Below are 23,422 nucleotides of genomic sequence, written 5' to 3'. Positions count from 1 at the left end.
TGCATGTCAGTTAAGTGGAACTTAACTCATCTGCCGGTAAAGAAGTAATTCATCTTCTTACCATCAACCGAGGGTAAACTAGCATGATTTTAATTAGTTGTCATACCCCAAAAGGTTTCTTTTCAGTTAGATGAAGAATCTCCTGTCGGTGGAGTGATACTTTGTTCTACCAGTGAAGGAATAGTCTCATCAACATTCTGATCTCTCTTTCTAATCCATTGTTTTGAAAATTCTTGCTTTACCTCTTCAACCTTCTCTTTACCTTTCAAACTGGGTCCTTTATTATTTGTCGGTGATGCCTTACTTCTACAAAATTTTGCAATATGTCCAATCTTGTTACAAGCATAACAATTCATATTATTTTTCTGAATAACTTTTCCATATCCTATGCTGGTATGTGTTCTGTATTGATTAGATAAGTGTCCAAATCTTCTATAAACATAACATCTTACATTCATTCTGCAGTTTTCTGAATTATGAACAATTTTGTTAGATTTAAAACTTTGACCGGTGGGTGCATTAGTGTTCTGATAGTTTCTAGATCTACATTGATTTTCTCTATGACCATACTTGTTACAATTAAATCATTTCCCATTAAATTTGTAGGTGTCAGGTTGTCTTACCGATTTACTGTGATCATGATTGTTTGTAGTACCGAAGATTTCACCAACTTCAAAGCCAAGACCATTAGTGTCTCCATTAGATTTCTGATTTTTCTACATGGCATCAAGTTCTTTTGAACTTTTCTTGAATTTCTCTTTGTGTTGATTTGCAGTAGCCAACTCATTTTCCAAGAAATCCTTCTGCCTCATGAGTTCAATTTTATCATGTTCCAAGTGAATCAGATCTGTCTTTAACATATCATTTTCATGACTGAGTCTTAGATTTTCAATTCCAGCATCATTGAGTCTTCTAGTCAAGTCATCTTCATTCTTATTTTTGTCTCCAATGTCTTTACAAAATCTCATAGTCATATCTTGCATCTCATTCCTCAAGGTCATGTTTTCTTGCTTCATCTTGCTTACAAGATCATTAAGAGTTTCATTTTCATTATCATCATCATTCTATATCTTCTCATGAAGTTCTCTTCTTTTATTTCTAGCAATAGTAATATTCTCCTGAAGTCCTTGAATGATTTCCTGTGCAGCCTTCAGATCATCTTCAAGTTTGATATTTTTCAACTTTTCTGCATCATAATCTGCAAGAGCTGTTTCCAATTGCTTTCTCAAGTTTTCCATCTAGAATAGTGTTAGAATCTCCCTCAAGCTGTTAGGCTTTTGAAAAAAGAGGACCAAGATCTGATACCAATTGTTAGGATGCCCAAAGATATTGAGAGGGGGCGGAGGGGTGAATCAGTATCTAACCGGTTAACAAATTTTTTGACCTTATTAAATAAATTGCATTCCAAAATAGTGTGTCAGTAAACAAGAATTAATGCAGTAAATATGAACAATAAACACAACATAGAAAGCACACCATAACACAAGATTTTTAACGAGGAAACCCGATGTGGGAAAAACCTCGGTGGGATTTGTGACCCACAATATTCACTCATTAGCCAATGAATGGATACTACTTACAATAGGAGCCTGCATATGTAGGAAGGCCAACTGTCTAAAGCTCACTGCTCAATTACAAAGGGAAGTCTCATTGATTTACAAAATAGATTATGCAAATCCAATATAATGTACTGCTTTAGTTCAACATCTACTATGCCAGGTCAGTACTAGTTTAAGCTCATACAATAACCATAAACCTTACTCCAAAATTTGCCTTAATATTCACATATTACTTCTGCAATAATCTAACCATGTCCGCATCTTAAATGATCTACAAGATCTCATACTTATATATGAGTCTTATTATAATATGCCTTGTCGGATTACAAAAAGATATTACAATTAAATACAAAATACAATAATCAAAATCATGTCGGCTGGGGTGTCGGTAATCATCTTTGCCGCTGCCAGTAAACTATCTACCAGTGTAGAGTTTGTCGGAGTCGGTGCTTGTCGGTGCCATAGGATTGCAAGGTTCCCATTAATGGCAATACCTTCAATCACCTATAATTCTCATTGGAGTGTGCAATGCCAACATGGATAATTTTTTGGTTTACTTTTGGTTTGTTGTGCATGATTTCTTGTTGCTTATGTGTGTTATCACTATTTTCATTTATTAATCTTTGCAACCTATTTCTACAAGGACATCATGGTCTTCCATATCATGGTTCCATAAGGAATATATGTTTTATTGTGACCTTTTCAATCACATACTTGACACATTGTCATCTTGGTTCCTTATACCTTTGTGCATAACATCAAGTACAATATCAAATCTAGATTTCTTATACCATTACAACATGATTATCCTCCATCTATCCATCATCCCTATTTTATTTCCATCTATAATTTCTCCACATCATTTCACATTTTTTATCCTATTCATTTCAAGAGCACACACATGTTCTTGGAACCCACTTGTCCTCTCAAGGGGGCATAGCACTACCACCTTGTCATCTTTTTTCATCCTACCAATGACTGGGGAATTATGCTACTAGTCCTTATCCCTTTGTATCCACTATATTTGTTCTTCTTTAATATAACATCACTTCTTCTAGTCATGACACCATATCAAAGGGGAAAAATATGGACACTCAAACTTGTTTATACCCGACCACACTTGAATTTATCATATTCTAGATAATTAAATAAATATTTATTATTTATTTAATTTATCCTTTATCTATGTTCTTTATCCTTGTTTGTACCCAACCACATTTGAATAAAGACTTGCATGAATGTTTGTTTCTATTTTGTATTCAAATCATAGGCACTACAAGTAGGTTTTGGGAACCCCAAGAACCATCCACAAGTTTTGGTTCCCACTAAAAGCTTTGACAAAAGGTACCTTGGAAAGGTGATCAAAATTTCAAAGTGTTCCAAGATCACTTTGAACTCTCAACAAATTGAATTATTTCCAATGCCCTTAACATCACCTATTAAAGAGGACAAGAGTATGGATTCATATGGAAGCCCAATACTAAGATAAACATGGTTAAGCATTTGAGTTCCAAGTGAGGGTTGAAACCCTAATACATACAAAGAGGAAATAAATTATATAAATTAGTTCCTAAGGGGATTTGGAGCTCATAAAACCCAAGGAAAAGTAAGTTTAGATTTAGTATTTTTAAAGATTTGACTCATTCCTATTGGGATATGAATCCCCTCTATGTTTTAAAGGAGTTCCCAATAGCATGAAAATACCAGATAAAATAATGTTATGAAAGTTTTTGAAGAGTAAGGAACCTCTAATGAGATGGGTAGTTCCTATTGAAGTAGAAATCATTGACAATAAATGTAAAACAATTTAAATAGTTTTGAAAGGAGAGGAAATTATCAATAAGGCAATTCCTAATGGTATAAAATTTCCTAATGTGAAACAAGTTACTTGTCAAAATGTTGATGGGTTCTTTTAAGTGTTTTGGAAGAACATCTAGAATTCAACACATGGAAAAATGAGCTTTAAGGTTGTTTTGTATCCATAATTTAGGGAAACCAATTCAACTTCATGTTAGGGAAGTATAAAAGGAAAATGATGTGCTATGGACCAAGTTTGTTGGATAACCAAAGAGAGGGGGTGTTTGGACTAAAAGGACTTTTGGAATCTATGAGAGGGAAAGGCAAAAAATAAAAAGAATAAATAAGGAGTAAAAAACTAACATGAACAAAGTTTTTATAGAAAAGAATAATAAGAATGGTAGAACACTACTAGAGAACGGTAGCATAGATGTTGTATTGTTGTCTATATGACTAGGCTACTTGGCAAGGGACCCCAATCGGATAGCATCATGATCCCTACTAATACAAAAAAGAAACATTATAACCCAAATAAGCTTAAAGAGAGATTTTAGAAATGGCAATAGTCAGGAAGTGTGCTTTGCTAATAGAAATAATTGATTGTATCATAGGATTAGTCAAGTTTCACTAAAAGTATGCAAATGATAAAGACTAAGAGCTACTTGTTTTCATAGGATTTGGAAAATTTCACTAGTAACATGCAAGTGATAAACACCATGAGGTACCTACTTGTATGAACTTAGTAAACTTTCACCAATAGTATGCAAGTGATAAACACTAGGAGCCACCCATTTTTTTAGGGTTTAGATAAGCTTTTTCTAGTAATATGCAAACAATAGTTTCCACGATTTACCTATCTTAATAGTTTAGGCATTGGCATATCAAGAATATTGTGTGTTACCAATGTTTTTCTTAATTGATGTGAGGTAAATTTGTATTCCTATGGTAGCTATTGTGGAACAAGTTCCCTTTCTAGTGATGACAATTCTAGTATGGGATATGTTTCCCATCATCATATCTGATAGGAAACCAAGAGAGGGAGATGGTGTAATACACAATAACCTATATTTCAATTGGCCGCCTTATTATAAAAAATATTATGAGTTAGTAAATTGAGTAACAAGAAGATGTTGAACAAAAGTTGTCATTGATGTCAAACTATTAGGCACAAGATGTCTTTGATGAAGTAGTTCATGCTGATTGCTCCTATTGTATCCAAAAGAGTGGAGATTTACGGTAATAACATGTCATGACAAATAATTTTGAGTAGTGGTTGAACTTATGTAGTCCCATTGATTGATATGACTCTGAAATTAGCTGGAACATAAGTTGATGGAAGTGGTTTAAAACCTTGTTCCAAAATGTTGGTATTGTTACACAGATAGTGAGCTTGTTTTGGAAATTTTTAGAAGGTGTGTATCTTTGAATGATTAAAAAAAATGGCACGTGGTTTGAATGGTGAGCATGTCTACCCAAGTTTTATTAGCATCTAGAATTTTTTAAATCCTAGATTTGTAGAAGGTAGTATTTGGTTCACTAGTTTGTTACTATGTTGCTGATAGACATGGTTTGTGTTCTAGAATGTTGTAGCAGTTCATTTGAGTGTAGGATACCAAAAATTAAGGGTGGATACTCCCTATGATTATTCTTACCCTTCGCTTATAACACATGACAAGATTTTTTTATGTGGAGTTGAGTGTAAGTTGATTGGTCCAGACCTATTGCATGGTTGATATGGTCAACCTATGGAAGAATTGAAGCAGTACATTTGTCATTGATTATGTGAGAATAAAATTTTGGACCTACTTAAAATTTCTTGTGAATAGTGTGGTTTGTTCTACTACATTGGGTCGTGTATGGACTAATTAGGACCTAGCCTACCAGACATGTTTGATGAAATAAATTGTATGGTCGACTTGTAAATTATGTTTGAAAGAACTGAAGTATGTGGATGATGAACTTATAAGGCACTGAGAGGGGGGGGGTGAATCAATGCAAGTAAAATCAATAAAAATCTGATTATCTTTTTCACCAACTTAAAACTCAATAGGCATATAAAAAATAACACCAAGTATGCAATCACCACATAAAGCATAAACTACATGACACAAAAGTTCATACCTGGAAAAACCAAATGGGAAAAACCATAGTGGGAGTTAGTACCCACAAGATCCACTATTTGTAGTATAGAGATCTAACCGATTAAGGTCTACAACACCAGGTTAGGGGCACACCCTGTTAGGAATGTTTAAGCCTGGTTAAGAGCTTTACAAAAGGCCTATGAGGACCAACTCTGTTAGGAGCTACCCAAGTTACTGGGATTTGTAAACACAATCTATTATGTCACTTGGTTAGAGGATTTTAATGATCAGAGTTGTTAGGATCTGACTGCACCCTGTTAGGAGTGACCTTGTGAGAGGATTTTCTTGTTGCAACTATTAGGGAGACAACAAGTACAAGTGATCTCAGTATAACACCTTCAATGTCTAATAAGATCCACTTCAGAACATTACAACATAACATAGACTTCATCTCTCAACTCCTCTGATCATCACACTAACAGAAATACAAAATTTTCTAATGATCTTTCACACTATCAAGCTCATACCCATATATCCTTTCATACCTCATCACACATTTAAAATCATCATAAGGTCGGATAGAACCTTGTTACAATTCCCTAGGTTCAATGCATCTAGACAATCTTGCATTGTATGCTTTATTTATGTCGGCCATCGACATAACAAATCCAATTCTGTGTCATTTTATCGATCTGAGTGATTTTCATCACTACTGGTTAAGTCTTCATCAACTAATCTGTTTAGTCAAAAAAATATCATTCACCTGATTGAATCTGTACATGTGGTCATGAACATATCTTCATCTGATAGTCTTCAATGATGTTGCAAAACTGCATCATCTCATTCTTCATGAATTTTATGTATCGGTTTTCGGAATGTAACACTGTCAGTCTTTTACCGATTGAAGTCCTAATTACCAGCTCTGATAAAAACTGTCTCTGCTAACTGGGTAAACCTTGCCAATCGAACTGTAGGACTTAGATGACTTAAAGAAACATAGTTTCCATCAATGACAATATACAAAATAGTCATCATACATAAATCTAATCTCTATAATCAACATACATATACCAGTTGCATCAAGCAAACACACATTACCGGTTTAGTTCAAATGATCAAATGCTAACAATCTCCCCCTCTGGAATTGATGGCAATGCTTAGGAAAATTTTGTCAACCAAGTGTGCAAAATAAAAATTGACTTCAAGACATACACTCCCCCTTAGCAATTGCATGTTGTTACAAAAATGAAATCATTACTCCCCCTTAACAGTACATACAAAATTTTGACTCTTAGTCTTAAAGTAATTATTCTCCCCCTTTGACAACAATGCCAAATAAAGAAGTAAAATACATACATTACATCAAAATTGTCATCAAAATTGCGTGCATATATAGAGATAAAAAAATTAAGGTCTTTACAAAGCAATTCTTAAGAAAACATCACTGAAATGAAACTTCAACTATTTTAGATCATTGTCCCAAATTTCTAACAGTGTCTCAGTAATCTCAACATGTGTCATTATCTGTGCTGCGAACTCCTTTGTAGCATCAACTGTACTCATCTTTGGGGTAGCCAAAATTGCCTTTGAATTTGTGAATGCTCTCTGAAGAATATCTACTTTTGGAAGTAGTTGAGTCTGGAGTTCCTTCAGTGATCTGACCTGTTTTACTTGCTCATGTTCATAAAGTTCTAACTAGTGTTGTAAATCAACAACCTTTCTACCAAAAGTGATTACTAAGTCCTGTACCAGTGTGAATATTTCACTTAAATTTTGTAACTCCTTCTCAGTATCAGCTGTCTTCTTTCTCAATTCAGCACAAAATAGTAAAAATTGGCAGATAGTAGCCAAAATCTTATAGTCGGTTTCCAATCGGGTCTTCAACAAGTCTTTATTCACCGTTAGGGCTACTTTTCCTTTATCTATTTGAACCATTAATTGTTCTCCCCTTTTCTTCTTGTAATCATTTTCAACAGAAATGTATGCAACTTCTTCAAAGGTTTTAAGTTGTTCACCGACATCAACAACTAACTGTCCAAGTTTGGCAATAGGGGTAGCCAAATGTTCTGTATCAGTCTCTGGTAGGAAACTTGACAAAATATCAACAACGGTCCTTATAGTCTCTACTTCTGTTTGTTGTTCCTTCAATATTTTCTTTTGTGCATGAGATTGCATTGCAGTAGCAATCTCTGTTAACTCTAAAGAACTCATATTGTCCATATCAATAGGGCCTTTAATGCTCACGAAGTCAACATCATCATCATCAACTATTGTTTTCTTCGATTTGGATTCAGGAGGAACCTTAGGAATTGTCTTTATTTCTTATGTTCTCCTCTCCTCTTCCACCTTCTCTATTTTCTTCTCTTCCTCATCTTTTTTGGTCTTCTCTTCATTAGTGGTGTCCTTGACTGATGGCGGATTTTCAATAGTATGTTCTTTCACCGATGCTTCCTCTTCCTTATCAACTTTATCCTTCTGATTATCCTCAGTAGCAACATTTACATTTGCATCTACACTTACATTGACTGGTGCAGTCTGAGTCTCTGTTGACTGTGCATTCATCGATTACTTAGTTGAGCACTTGTCTACTACCTTCTTTTCATCTTTGTTTTCTTTATGTTCTTGTTGAGGTTCAAACATCTATACATCAACTTCAACAACATCTATATTATCAGCAGTGTTAGAAACATTATCAGCATCACCGGTATCATCATCTGGTATATCTACCGGTTCAGTATCAATAGGATCATCTTGCATATACTTTTTGTCTAATTAAAAATCTGTGATAGTTAACCCCTTAGGAAGTTCTTCTGACTTTGTCTTTACAGGGGTATCATCCTCAATTTCTTCATCTTTTTCCTCTTCTTCATTAGGGATGAGACCTAAAGCCTTTTTCATCAAAATCTCAATCTCCTTTTGAACCGATTTGGTCTCTCCAATAAGCATTCTTGTTAATATTTTCTTTGATCTAAAAAATTCTTTTGTATTAACCTTTATCTGTTCAATTTCCTCTTCAGTTGCTTTTGGTTGCAAGTGTTTAAGTGTATAATCAATAAATTCTTTATGTAGGCTGATTGTCGCTTGCCACCTTGCATCAATCAAATTATATAAAGAATCTGGAATTTGCCCTTGTAATTAAATGAAGGCTCTACTAAACTTATTCATACTAAATATAAATGAATCTTCAATTTCTCTTTGTTGGCTTTCAGACAAATGAGTAAATAATATGTTTAATCCCTTATATACTCGATAATTCTTTATTATTTTGACCATCCTAATGAAAGATTCTTCAAGTGTCAATAGTTTCTCAGATGCTTTACCTTTACCAGTAGTCTTCTTCTTCTTAGCACTTGTCCTTAATGCTCTCTTATCTTCTTCCGATTAAGTCTCCTCTACATCTGTCACCAGTTTATGATCTCTTTCCTTCTTTCTTTTACCGGTTTGTGCAAGCACAACAGGAGATTCAACAAGTTTAGCTTTCCTCTGAAATTGTATTTTAGAGGGTTTACCTCGTTGGGATTCAACATGCTTTACCTTTGTTTCTTCTACCTTATTCTTTCCTGCTGCTTTGGCTGCTCTTGTCTTACCAATGGAGGTATCGATTGGTACACTAGAAGTTCCACCTTGTTCGGCCTCATGTTTGGCTCTTGTTACTGCTATCCATTCCTTAGTGAATCTGGCCTATTCAGCAAAGGCCTCCACCTCTTTCCTTACTTTCTTTGCTATTACGGGTCGCTACAATTCAGAGTGTACTTGAAATAGTTTCTCCTTATAGGTTCCAAACCTTTCAGCAGTGGTATCGACTGGTTGATCTAGCAATGAGTAGATCTTTGTCTACTTCATATCCCATGTGCATTACCCATGTGGTCGTGGGAATCATAGCCTCCATCATGCATGTATCCATGTCTACCATAAAACAGATGGAATCCTCATACTGATTGACTACTTCTACCGGTATGCGTTCCCTAGCATGCATTTTCTTTTGAAATTTCTTGAAATAGCCCCATGATACATCATCAAACTTGGCTTTTAGTATCCTAATACTGTTCTTCATTTTTAGTAGGGCTGGTGTACCGGTTATCCACTGAACATATCCAATACCGGGGAAAAAGTTTTGAAAATAGAAAAAAAAAATCCCAAAATTAGTTGTCCAAATTTAAATCTAAGCTTCTTGTCCTTCTTCACAGCTTCCAGATTTTCCATTAATTGTCTCCTTGATGCTTCTACAAGATCATATTCCACATTCTCCTTTACCATTTGCTATGCAGTGTGTATTTCTACTGCCGGTATACTATTCATTCTGCTTGAATAGAAGATTCTATAACCAATTACCATTGATGTGAATTTAACTGCAGGATCATTAATATTATTCACAGTCATGGATCTTCTATCCCATCTAGATCATGTTAGCTTCTCAACATCATTTTTAGGTACTGACCTCAGCAATGGCACTTCACCACTCGAGCAAAAACTAGTTACTGCATGGATTGCTTCCTTTGTTATCTTATGAGGTCTATCCAGCCACATGAATTGATCATGAATCTGGCTTAAAATAAATCTTACCAACTCATCATCAAAGTCATCAATGAAATTGATTGCATGATGAAACCCTTTGTCAATGACACTTCTAAAATGTTCTTTTAGCATCCCTTTCTCATCACATAAAGATTTATACTGATTAAAAATAGAAATCACACCCATGTCCTCAATTTTTCAATGATAAAAGGATCTTACATCTTCTACATGTAAAACTCCATTCGGTACACCAAATAGGGCACCGATAGGGTCTGTTTCTTTAGACTTATATGGGTGTTTTTTAAATTCTGGTCTTGCCCTCTCGATCACATCGACAAGGTAAGGTGTATCCATTTCAAATATGCAAATCACTGAGCAAAGAGTAGGATTTCTCAGATAAATACCTTTTCTGCTTCAGTACTAGGGTTTCCAACCGTCAAAAACTTTCAATACTCGATCACCGATTCAAACTTCACTTTGATCGCTTCCTATTGCTGGTAAATGGTTTGAATGCTACTAGCACAAACTTTTATCTTCTTAGCTCACTTGCCAAATTCTCTCAAGATCGCAATGTGTTAAATCAAATTCAAAAAGTTCCTTTATTTGCACTTTATCTATCGCAATAAATGCATTTACCAACAAAACCCTAAAACACCTTAAAACACTCTAAAGCATATTACCGGTTGCAAAAAACTCAATGATATTTACCAATTATGATCCAAAAACACATCAAAACATCAAAATGCATCAAAATATGCAGATTTAATTTATAGTACATCATCCAGGGGTTCAACTCAAGATTTGACATTATGTACACCCCAAGTTGTAGAAACAACTTAGTTTTTCAGTGATGGATTCTCCACATTAGGTAAACAATTTGATTCCTTAGATGGTTTGTCATCACTCTTCTTCTTCCAAGTTCTATTCATCTCAACTTTGGTTTCTTCAATACCAACTTTCTGCTTTCCTTTCTGGTCTGCAGGATGATTCACCGGTTGGTTCTTCTGTGTTCTGCAAAACTTGACAATGTGTCCCGATTTGTTACAATGATAACATGCCATTATAGATGCTCTCCAAGGTCATGCATTTCATCTACCTGTTCTTCTTCAGTAGTTCTTTTCTACATGTCCAAAATTATTGCAAATTGAACAAATCACATTGACTCTCTTCTCCATCTCATAAGGAATAGACCGGTTAACATAGGGTCTTTGCCAATTTGTGTTCCTCCAGTGATTGAAATTCCTTCTCCAATCACCAATAGATCTTGGATTCATATAAGGTGTTGGATAATTAGCTCCATCTACATTCAATAGATCTATGCCCATACATGTTGCATGTATAATAGTAACCTTCAAATTTCTTAGGCACATATCTAGTATTAGGTCTATAACCAAGATTTGTGTCAAATCCATTTCTACAAACATTAGCAGTATGTCGTAGTTTATGAGAATTAAAACAAGTAGGTTTATAAGCTTTCTTACCAGTAGGTTTTTGAACTTTAGGAGCATTTTTACCTTCATGCATATTGCTCTTTGTATTGGAAGGTTCACCCTTCTCAAATGTATTGTATCCTAACCCAGATGTATCACCTTTTATCCTCTGAGATTGGATCTGTTCATCCAACATAGAGAAACTCTTGTTGAATTTATCAAGCTTCTCATTGGCCTCAGCAAATTCCTTTGTAAGATCTTCATTTCTTTTCATGAGGGTCTCTCTAAGAGACATTTCCATTTCAATATTTGACTATATTCCTTCTTTTTCTTCTTTCTCCTCATGCCAATGTTCATACAAAGTTGTATTCTCTGGCTTAATCTTAAAGATTTCATGCTCTTTATCTCGGATTTGATCCTTATCCTTTCTTCTAGCTTCAAGTTCCTCACTCATCCGGATTGTAAGTGCTTCTAGCTCTCTTCTCAGGTTAGTCTTCTCTTCATTCGGCTTCTCTACTTCTTCAACCAATGCATCAATGTTCGCCTCATCTGAAGAACTATTGTCAGAGATCTCCAACAATTGTTTGGTCAGTTCTTTCCTTTTAGCTAGTGATGTCTTGCACTTGCCTCTTAGGGTTTCTAGCTCTTCCTTGGTTTCAACAAGCTCCCTAGCCATTTATCTGTAACTCATTCCTTCCCCCATATTTGCCTTAGGATTATAGATCCCTTCCAAGCGGTTAAGCCTTAAGGAAGTTAGGCTCTGATACCAATTGATGAACTTATAAGGCACTGAGAGGGGGGGGGGGTGAATCAATGCAAGTAAAAACATTACAAATCTGATTATCAATTTCACCAACTTAAAACTCAATATACATATAATAAATAACACCAAGTATGCAATCACCACATAAAGCATAAACCACATGATACAAGAGTTTATATGTGGAAAACCCAAATGGGAAAAACCACAGTGGGAGTTAGTACCCACAAGATCCACTATCTACAGTATAGAGATTTGATCGGTTAAGGTCTACAACACCCGGTTAGGGGCACACCCTATTAGGAGTGTCTAAGCCCGGTTAAGAGCTTTACAAAAGACCTATGAGGACTAACCCTGTTAGGAGATACCCAAGTTACTGGGATTTGCAAACACAAGTTATTGTGTCACCTGGATAGAGGATTTTAATGATCAAAATTGTTAGGATCTGACTGCACCCTGTTAGGAGTGACCTTGTGAGAGGATTTTCTTGTTGCAACTATTAGGGAGACAACAAGTACAAGTGATCTCAGTATAACACCTTCAGTGTCTGATAAGATCCACTTTAGAAAATTACAACATCACATAGACTTCATCTCTCAACTCCTCTGATCATCACACTAATAAAAATACAAAATTTGCTAATGATCTTTCACACTATCAAGCTCATACCCATATATCCTTTCATGCCTCATCACATATTTAAAATCATCATAAGGTCGGCTAGAACCTTATTACAATTCCCCAAGTTCAATGCACCTAGACAATCTTGCATTGTACACTTTAGTTATGTTGGCCACCGACATAACAAATCCAATTTTGTGTCATTTTACTGATCTGAGTGATTTTCATCACTACCGATTAAGTCTTCATCAACTAATCTGTTTAGTCAAACAAATATCGTTCACCTGATTAAATTTGTATATGCGGTCACAAACTTATCTTTATCTAATAGTCTTCAACGCTGCTGCAAAACTGCATCATCTCATTCTTGATTATTTTCACATACTGGTTGTCGGAATGTAACACTCTCAATCTTTTACCGGTTGAAGTCCTAATTACCAATTCTGATAAAAAACTATCTCTGCTAACCAGTTAAGCATTGTCGGTTGAACTGTAGAACTTAGATGGCTTAAAGAAACATAGTTGTCATCAATGACAACATACAAAATAGTCATCCTACATAAATCTAATCTCTATAATCAATAGGCATATACCGGTTGCATCAAACAAACACACATTACCGGTTTAGTTCAAATGATCAAATGCCAACAGTGGATCTACGAGTGATTATGCAAGGATTAAATTTTGGACTTCTTAAAGCTTTCTTATGAAGTGTGTGGAAAGTTATACTATATTGGGTTGTGTATGGGCTAATTAGGACCTAGCCTACTACATGTTTGATGAAACATACTATATGGATGACTTGTAAATTATGCAACTATGTATGTGGTCGACCTATGTTTGTAACTATAATTATCCAGAACTCATATATATGAGTATCCTAGAATCATTTATAATTATTGTAGTGTTGTTATAATTTACTTCTAAGGATACAAGTCACATCAAGCGAGCTAAAGAATAAATTAGAGGTGGAGTTCCTTATTCAAGTGCACCTATATCAAAACATCTTATAAAAGAGAGAGTAAGTGTTTGAATTTTAAATCAAGGAGTAAGTAATATCAAAGGTCCTAACTTTATCTTTCATATTGTTGAGATTGAGGTCCTAGATTCTAAGTTACTGCTTAGACCTAAGTATTTGATATTGGCATCTCCAACATGGGTTAGTGATAATTATTCTTCAAGGGGCTTGGAGTCTCCAGTATGTCAATGCCCACAAAATTATGTAAATAATCTTTTACTTGTGAGGCTGGATTTTGGTAGTAGATCCAAGCAACTATTCTCACTGTGACTTTTGTCATCCTTGGTTTTCCACATAAATCTAGTGTTCCTTGTGTGTGTGTGTGTGTTTGTTTACTTAGTGTTTCATTGAGTTACATTTAATAGTAGATCAAATATTTGCATGAAGAAGTTATTTATGTTGATTAATGTTGGAAAATAAGAAAAAAATTATATACTGATTCACCCCCCCCTCTCCCCCCCCTTAGTATATTGTGTTCCCTTCAAAAGATACAAGAAAAAAAATTGCACCCACATCCTATTGTCAATTAGTCACTATGTGTATATATGATTTGTGTATGTGTTGATCACTGTATAGTTTATTTATTTATGCTTTGATGTTGATATTGTACTAAATTTGCATGCAATAAGGTTGCATATAGTTCCTATTTTTAACTAGTTACTTTGTATATATGTGATATATGTATGAACTACTTACTATGTGGTTTTGTGTTCATACCTTAATGTTGACATAGTATAAACATTGTTTGTCATACATAGAGTATACAATCTTGATTAATAGTTGTCATCTAAAATAGTTGTTTCTCATGCTTGAATGAATGTAAATGCAAGAAATATGGAATAAGGACAATCACAAGATCCTTAATTATCAAAAGCAATTTTAAACACAAATCAATGAAATGGAATGCACAAATGAAAGAATTAAACAATTAACATAATTGAAAACACCCTCAATTGCATTGTAGCTTCCATTGTTCTTCTCCTTAGTTGTTGTTGAATGGCTTTCAGGTATTGCACTAATTTCCTGCATAGATTAGCAACTATTTTGAAGACTGTGATCTAGTTTGAAAATGAGAAAAGGAATTGAATTTATAGATTTTCAACACAAAGGAGGTGATAATTTGAACTCAAGTCCTGATTGATAGACAACTAAAATTGATTGATCAGTGAACTCAATAGATTGATTTGTTAACAAAATTGATTGGAGAGTGAACTCAATTGATTAAATGGTAGACTAAATAGACTAGTCAGTTGACTAAATTGATTGATTAGAAGACTAAACTGATTGAGGAGATGACTGATTAGATGGGTTAGAAGACTGAAATGATTGATTAGTCATAAAAAGTTGATTTTGAGTGAAAATGGGAGATTGAGGAGTTAACTGATTAGTCAATTGATTTGATCAATCAATTTGATTCCAGCATGTGTTGTAGGATTTTGAAATTTAATTTAATTTTCATTTCCAATTTGGATTTGAATTTGGACTTTTGAATGCTGAAATACACATGAAATTAACTGAAATTCACATTTGGTGAAATGTTAATTTGGAAGAAATGAAATTAAGTGAAATGATATGAAATTCGTATTTGGGGAATTGGAGGAAGAATTAATTAATTTAAATAATTTAAATAAAATTATTTAAACATTATAAATGAGTTTAATTAAATAATAAAGATTATTTAACTAAGGAAATGTCGCAATTAATTAAATAATTAATATTTAATTAATATTTGGAAGAGGGTTAACTGATTAAATTGATTTGAGAGTAGAAATTGAATAATTAGCAATGTTGAATGTGATAATCAGAAGAACTATTTAGTTTATTCAAATAATTAAAGAATTACTTAATTAAATAGACAAATAACTAGTATGCGATCAATGAGACATTTTTAGGTGTCTACATTTGCCCCTCTTTGACATAATGTCGAAACGACGTTGTTTCAAAGAAAATTAAAAAAATCTGCCTGTATGGCCCAATGACGCTTAGGGTGTAAATATGCCCCCTCGAAAAAAGTGGTCAAAAATTTGTGAAATTAAGACCATTTTTTTGAAAATATGCTAGTAATAGATCGTGTGAAGTTTGGTGATGTTTCGATCTCGTTTGATATGGCTACGACTACGATGAAGTTGGAGGGGATCACGGCCGTGAGGGTGGCAAAAACCCTAATTTTGAGCTAAAAAATGAAAATTGGTTTTGATTTTAGCTCATTTGTACTAATTTCCTTTGTAGGAGTTCCTTTGAGATTTTAGTGATTTCAGCGTCCTTGGATTGAGATGATGGGTCACATAGCAAGGTTGCATTTGTTTGAGTGAGTACGGTCATATCAGAGACCTCCCGACACTGGCAACATGTCCAAAAATTATACTCTTTTTTGTCTTTTTTCTTTCCAAAATTTTTCAATTTTTTCATCATTGTCTGGATGGGTCAAATTTATCTAATTCGCAATTGCTTATCGATTTATCTACATTTGTGAATAATAATTCGCAATTGATAAAATTTCTCGCAAATGAAATTGTTAATTCGCAATTGTAAATTTTAGCTTGCAATTGCTAATTTTAGTTCGCAATTGATAATTTTAGTTCACATTTGCTTTAAACAGTTCGCACTTGCATTAACTAGTTCGCAATTGATAATTTTAGTTCGTATTTGATAATATAAGTTTGCATGTGATATGATATGAATTTCTTTGTGTTTTCTTATGATGCAAATGATGCATCTAATTCATTTTGCTCTTTTGTCAAATGCAGGAGAATTATCAAGTCTTGATTGCGAGATAGACGAGACCAGATGGTCTTGATCGACATCATGATTTAGATGTCGAGGATACAACTCTGCTCCGATAGGTTGGATTATACCATATAGTGTACTTGTTTGATGTTACGGCCAACAGGGCCATGATTACTGCTTTGATTGAGTGGTGGCATTCAGAGACTTGTTCATTTCATCTCCCAACAGGTGAGGCATCCATCACACTTGAGGATGTGTTGCGTATTCTACACATTCCTATATTTGGTGCACAGGTTACATTTGATTGTAGTGATGGAATAGCTGCCTTGTGCGCTTTGTTTGAGTGTTCCGAGGATGATCTTCATATCTGAGGTCATTATGAGATTCATTAGGATGATTTAGATTATGGTGATCTCACTGTTGTTATTTATTGCATTGTTGTTGGATTATTGATCCCTGATAGACCTACCCATGGTTTCCCTGTTGGATGGGGACAAGTGATCCATGATATGGTTATTTATAGATGAGTGTTTGCTTGGGGTCGTTGTCTTCTTGCCACTTTATATCATCAGATGCATAAGATTGTATATTTGCAGCATAAATCCGTTGGATGTGGTGTTACTTTGCTTCAGATATGGGCTTGGGAGCACATTGCTATATTTCGGCCTATGGTACATGTTGATTTATAACCAGAGCAGCCATATGCTTATAGATATACTATTGTAGTGAGACATAGGGCATCGGGTTACATTTTGTATTGGTGTCATCAGATTGATACATTACAATACTTCTCATGGAGACCTTATCTTACTTGTCCTCGTTGGGCTAATGATGCCCAACATCTTCCTTTTTCCCGACAATAGAGATACCTTATTGAGTGAGATGTTGGTGGTCACAAGGTTATTGATATGCATCTTCCTGGCCATGTACTCTGACAGTTTGGGGAGATACAAGGTGTTCCAGATGTCACAGCCTATTTTTCTCGTACTACTCATGAGATCGGTGATTGGGGTGCATGTGTGCAGCCTCATGTTTCCATTGCAGAGTTTGATGTTGTTGCTCCTATCCAGTGGGGTTGGTTAGGTGGTGTTGTAGATCCAGGGACTACAACACAATATAGTGTATGGTGGATATAGCATAGGCCCATACCTTTGACAGATCCTACCTTTTCGATTGGGGCTCAATAGATTAGGCATAGCAAGAGTCCCAGAGGGAGAGGGAGAGGATGAGGTAGAGATGGAGGAGGGATAGATGGAGGAGGGAGAGATGGAGGGAAAGGAGGATGGGATAGAGGAGGTAGAGATGGAGGTTGGGATAGGGGTCAGATAGATCTAATAGTAGCAATTGTAGAGCAGGTTGAGAGTGGAGAGGAGGATGTGGATGTGAGTGGAGACATTGTATCTATGAGCAGTTCTGGTGAGAGTGGGGGTGATAAGTCAATATTAGGTTCATCGAGCAGTGGTGGGGAGGAGGGTGGGGATGGTGGATATGATATTGATATGCCCCAAGCCATGGAAAAAGGAGGTGTGGAGGGAGATGATTATGAGGGAATGAGGGCTCAGGTTAGGAGTTTGAAATACTTGGTCGCTACCTTGCGGCATCAGCGAATGGAGGATAGAGATCAGTATCGGTGGGGGATGGAGGAGCTGACTACAAAGAGGGATCAGATATCTGTTGAGAGAGATTGGCTATAGAGGGAGAGGGATGAGGTAGTCAGGCAGGCTGAGATCACCATGGATGCATCTGATCAGTTATTTGGGCTAGTGACAAAGGCACGAAGCCAGGAAGATAGATATTTTTTTGCTGCACAAGAGGCTATTTACTATAGGAGGGCTTATGAGAGAGTCATTCCTGAGGGTCAGAGAGAGCCTAGTTTTAGCGCTTTCATGGGGAGGAGATCGAGTCACTCTACCTCTCGACAGACTAGCAGTGGAGGAGTGATGGGTCCTCCTAGGGCGTCGTTGGGACAGACTGGTGCTAGGCGAGATATGCCTATAGATAGAGGCAACATCGGTTGAGATGCTTTGTTATTGATGATGTATTATAGATATGATGTATTTTAACACATTGATGAGATATATGACATGCATTGTTTGTGATGAGTTATGCCTTATTTGATGGTGCATTCTATGATATAATGTTTTTGCTTTTTATAGTTATTTGATGATGCGACTAATGTGAATGTGATATGATGCGATATATGTAATGTGCCTTTATTTTATGAGGAAATAATCTATGTGGGATAATGATCTAAATTTTCTTAAGTGAAATGCTTGTGACAATGCAAATGTTATGCAAAATGTGAATGTGCAAAAATGATCTAATGCAACATTATATGCAGATGTGAAATGATTTAAATGAAAATGCATGTGATGTTTTTGTTATGTCAAAATAGGTGTTGAAAATTTGTGAATTTTGGAAGAAATGTTAGTGGTTAGATGGAAAATAGATAAGAAATGATGAACTAATTGAACCAACCTTTATTTATTCCATAAATAGAATTGATAAAATCAACCTGATTGATAAAACGTTGATGAGAAAATCTTTGTTGATTTATTCGTAGTGCAATACAATATCATCATTGAGCCTTATTATGTAACAATAGAACTTATTACACCAGGGTATGAGGAACCAAGATGTATAGACATATCATTGCAAGAAACAAACACATAGCAAACAAGGAATGAACCCTCCATTTTGGAAAATATGTTGGGAGTCGAGGTATGTATGACATTTTCAGAGCGAATGTACTTATCCCAGACACCCACAACACAATTGTGTCAAAACTTCATTGGTTCAAACCACAAACAACAAACAAAGAAAAGGATCATGCCCATTACGGCTCCTCTAGTCACTTTTTTAAACATCCTTGAGTAGTTAAAAGAAATGATCTTTGCCAAATTGACAAAAAGATTCAACCACAATAGACAAAACTCAGCAGTTGGACTGAGTGTGTCTTTTCTTTGATACGTTTGATGTGATTTTGATAATGTTTGGTTTCAGACATTTTGGACCCCGTTTAAGACTGGCCTATCTAGTTTCGAGTGTACCGATTCTATTTAAGACAAGATGTTGATCATGTTGATAGTTTGATAGTGATTCGATAGATTAGATAGTTGATTAGCTTGATTGCAGATGTTTTGACAAGATAGTCATATCCTTTGTTTAACTTCGTGCAAAGTGTTTGTTGGATATCTACTAGGGTGTTTGATTCTTGCTAGACAATTTATTGCAAGTTTTTTAATTGATTTTTAAATGTTTTTGTATTTTGTGGATCGATATTTGAATATTTTTCGATTGATTTATTCAAGACTTTATCTGAATGTTTTGATTTTTTTAGGACTTTATCTGAATAATTTGATTTTTTGAGTACTTTTTATGAATGTTTTGATTTTTTCAAGACTTTATTTGAATGTTTAGGATTTTTTTCAGGGATTTTTGTGATTTTTAGGATTTTTATAGGACTTTTTCTGAATGTTTAGGATTTTTATAGGACTTTATTTGAATATTTAGGATTTTTTTAGGACTTTTTGTGTTTTTTAGGATTTTTTCAATTATGGCCCCAAGTATGCAAACCTGTATGATATGATGATCTAGGCAATGCACGTGGAGATAATGAATATTCGATGAGTTATGCATGATGAAAATGAAGTTACTATTCGAACAAAGATGATTGTGTGTGTTCTTCATTCTAAAATGCACTGTTTGAATTGAAGGTGTGAAATATTTCAGAGATAGGAGTTCAATCCGTTCTTAAAAGACATTAGGTCATCCAATCTAACACACTATGTAACCAAGATTTATAAATGGGGGCACGGAAAAATTCTCCATCAATTCTTGAAACTTTGATCTTCTTTTTCCAATGTGTGTGCATTTGAATTCATTTTGAATTAGAAGCATCAAATACCCTTGGAATCCTATGTGGCTAGCTATGTGAGTTATTCTAACTTCAAAAGCATCCTGGATAGTGCCTCGCTGCCAGCAAGCTTTTAGGGCTCTGATGAGGTTATACACTATAATCTCTCGAATATTGCTCCATTGCCACTAGGCATCCATAGCCATGATGGAGTTACTCGCATGTTCCCTTAGTCAAGCTTTATTGCACATTTATGCATGATATTTCAGTTATATATCTTTTCTCTTTTTGCCATGATATTTTGATATTGATTTTGGCATAGCACTTTTTCTTTTATTTTCTTGCCTTTACTTGTAAGTAATGAAACCTACGTAGGTATGACAATTACAACGTTGCTGAAGTAGAACTTTGGGTTTTTCACTATCCACATGACCAACTAGGTATCTATAATGACTTAGAGCTATTGATTAATGTGTGAGATGTAGCAATTGATAGATTTTGGGTAAAAGACTCAATAGTGAAACTTCTACACAATCATGGATAAAGCTAAATCACAAGTTGACATTGAAGATGAATTAGTAAAGACCTCCTAAAGACTTCATGGACAAGTATCTAGGAAATGAGATCACCTTCTCTCCCTTCAGTGTAGACAGGTGAATGACTTAGATAATCGCCTTGTTTTATTAATACAACTATATGAGAAAGCAATAATGATATGCAGCTATATATTGTGCAATGGTGATATGCAAGCAACTATGATGTACTCTGAAATGAAGATATGCAATGCGGTAAAGAAATATGCAAATGCAGTACTATTGAAATGAACCCACCCTTAGATGAAATATCTTATTAGGTGCATGTTTCTATTGAGTTAGTATGAACTTTGTGTAGATAATTCATTAGTCTTTGTTTGAAGAGTTAGATGAGCCTATCTTTTCAATAGGATATAAGGATTCAACTAGGTGTATTTCATGTACAGTTTATGCTATAGCCTCATTATTTTCAAACCAATCCGGCTGTGATAGATCTTCTTACCCCTAGTCTTTCAAGTATGGGTGTATGAGGAAAATAGATTTCGGTTCTAAAGTTGTGACATGAGCGAGTGCTATGTTTATTTTTCTTGATGCACTTGGAGAGGATGATGAAACAACTTGGGTGTTGGTTTCAATAACTGGTGCCATGCTTGTTTCTATCACCACATTGGTATGTGATTCCATTGGTAAGGGGTTCATGAAGAACTTGTATAGAGACAATGAGATCACAAGGGAGACTAGGAGATATGGTAGATTCATTTGGTGAGATGGAGTCTTGTGAGAGACATGGGGGATTATGACATGGAAATGATGGGATGGAGAGATATTGACAAGAATCTGGAGAAATAATGAGATCTTGTTTAGGACATGAAGGTAAAGGTATGCTTTGATCTTGACTTGGAAAGGGATTACTATGAAGGATAGAAGGGCTATCCTGATCTTGCTTAGGAGGTGGATGTTGGATGGGACTTGAAAGAACATCTTGCTCTTGAAAAACAAAGGTGTTGTTATGAGAGGAATAGAAAAGAATGTGGATCATCATAAGATTCTTAGTTGGTAGGATCTTGATAAAAAAATGGGTAGGATGGAAGGGTTTGTTCTTGATCCTGATTTGTTTCATGACTAATTTCTTTTGATTTTGGATTGTCCTCCTGACACGGGGAAGGAGTTTGCATGGGATATTTTTGGAAGGTTCCAACACTTTGGCATGATGAGGAAGGATTTTAAATCAGATCCTCTTAATCATGACTTGAATTAGATTGGATTTGTACGATGGATAGCCCTTGGGAGATTGTGTTATAGGATAGAGATGGTATGGATTGGTCTTGTGTGACTTTAGGGGATGATGAAATGGTGAATAGATATGGTTGATTTGGACTTTGGTTTAATGGGATTTAATTTTGGTTGAAATAGGTTGGATTTTGGTTGAAAGAGGTTTGATTTTGGTTGAAAGGAGTTTGAATGTTGGTGTTGGCATTTGGCATTATAACAGACAAGGAGAGATTGTTGGAATTTCAATAAGGATATTGAGAAGGTTGTTGATGATTATGGATATAACTGATTAAGGATGTTTACTGTCTTAATATTATTATTTTGTCATTGATGTCAAGAAATTGATTTTCTAATTCACTATGATGTTGCCATATCTTGAGAAGTATGATTTGATGAGTATAAAGATGTCGGTAAAAGACACATAAAGAATATGATGAATAAGGGGAGAAATAAGTTATTCAATGGGCAACTATTACCGAGCTAGACAATGATGAGATCATGATGATTAGATTGTTTTGATATCCTACATATGTTATTGATTGAAAGGTTAATACTATACTATGTTACTGAGCAAAGAACCTAGTCGGTAAACCCTAAGGTTATCGCTATCGGTTAATGAAGGTAGAATGTCTACCGAGTGAAGTTTAGTATTTATCAAGTTGCAACCGAGCAATAACAGAATACATTAAATGATTACATGCATTATTTAATGAAGGAAGCTGATGAGCTGGCTATGATTAAATGATTGGTATGTCATGAATGAAGTTTGTTAAAGAATCTATGGCAAAGGAAAATCAGCAGGAAGATCTACAGCTTAGATTGAACTACAATACCCTAGCACAAGTTCCAAGAAACGTATGCAAGTTCCGAGGCAGGGTAAAACATTTTCAGATCGAAGGATACATTGAACCTGGACAAAGTTTGACGATCTGATGGCTATGATTGATCATGAGAAATGTGAACAAGGAGATTAAGCGGTTGGTGAATTGTTTATAAATAGGGAACTGTTGATAAACAATGTATGCGGGCAAGTGTATGCACAAGGATGCTACATAGTGATTACCGAGCACAGAAGCTTGAAGATCTATTTTGAATAACAGAGTATAGAGCCCAGCAGATGGACAAGATTAGGTCTATGTCTATATTATATTGAGCAAATAAGAATCTGCTTTAGCATTTTAGATGTGAAGTTGCAGATAGATTTTTATTACTGTTATTTAGTGAAGTGACAGAAAATCTCTTAACCGAGTGGA

This window comes from Cryptomeria japonica, chromosome 7, assembly GCF_030272615.1.
Source record: "Cryptomeria japonica chromosome 7, Sugi_1.0, whole genome shotgun sequence".
NCBI lineage: Eukaryota > Viridiplantae > Streptophyta > Pinopsida > Cupressales > Cupressaceae > Cryptomeria > Cryptomeria japonica.
Note: the sequence above shows the minus strand (reverse complement) of the source record.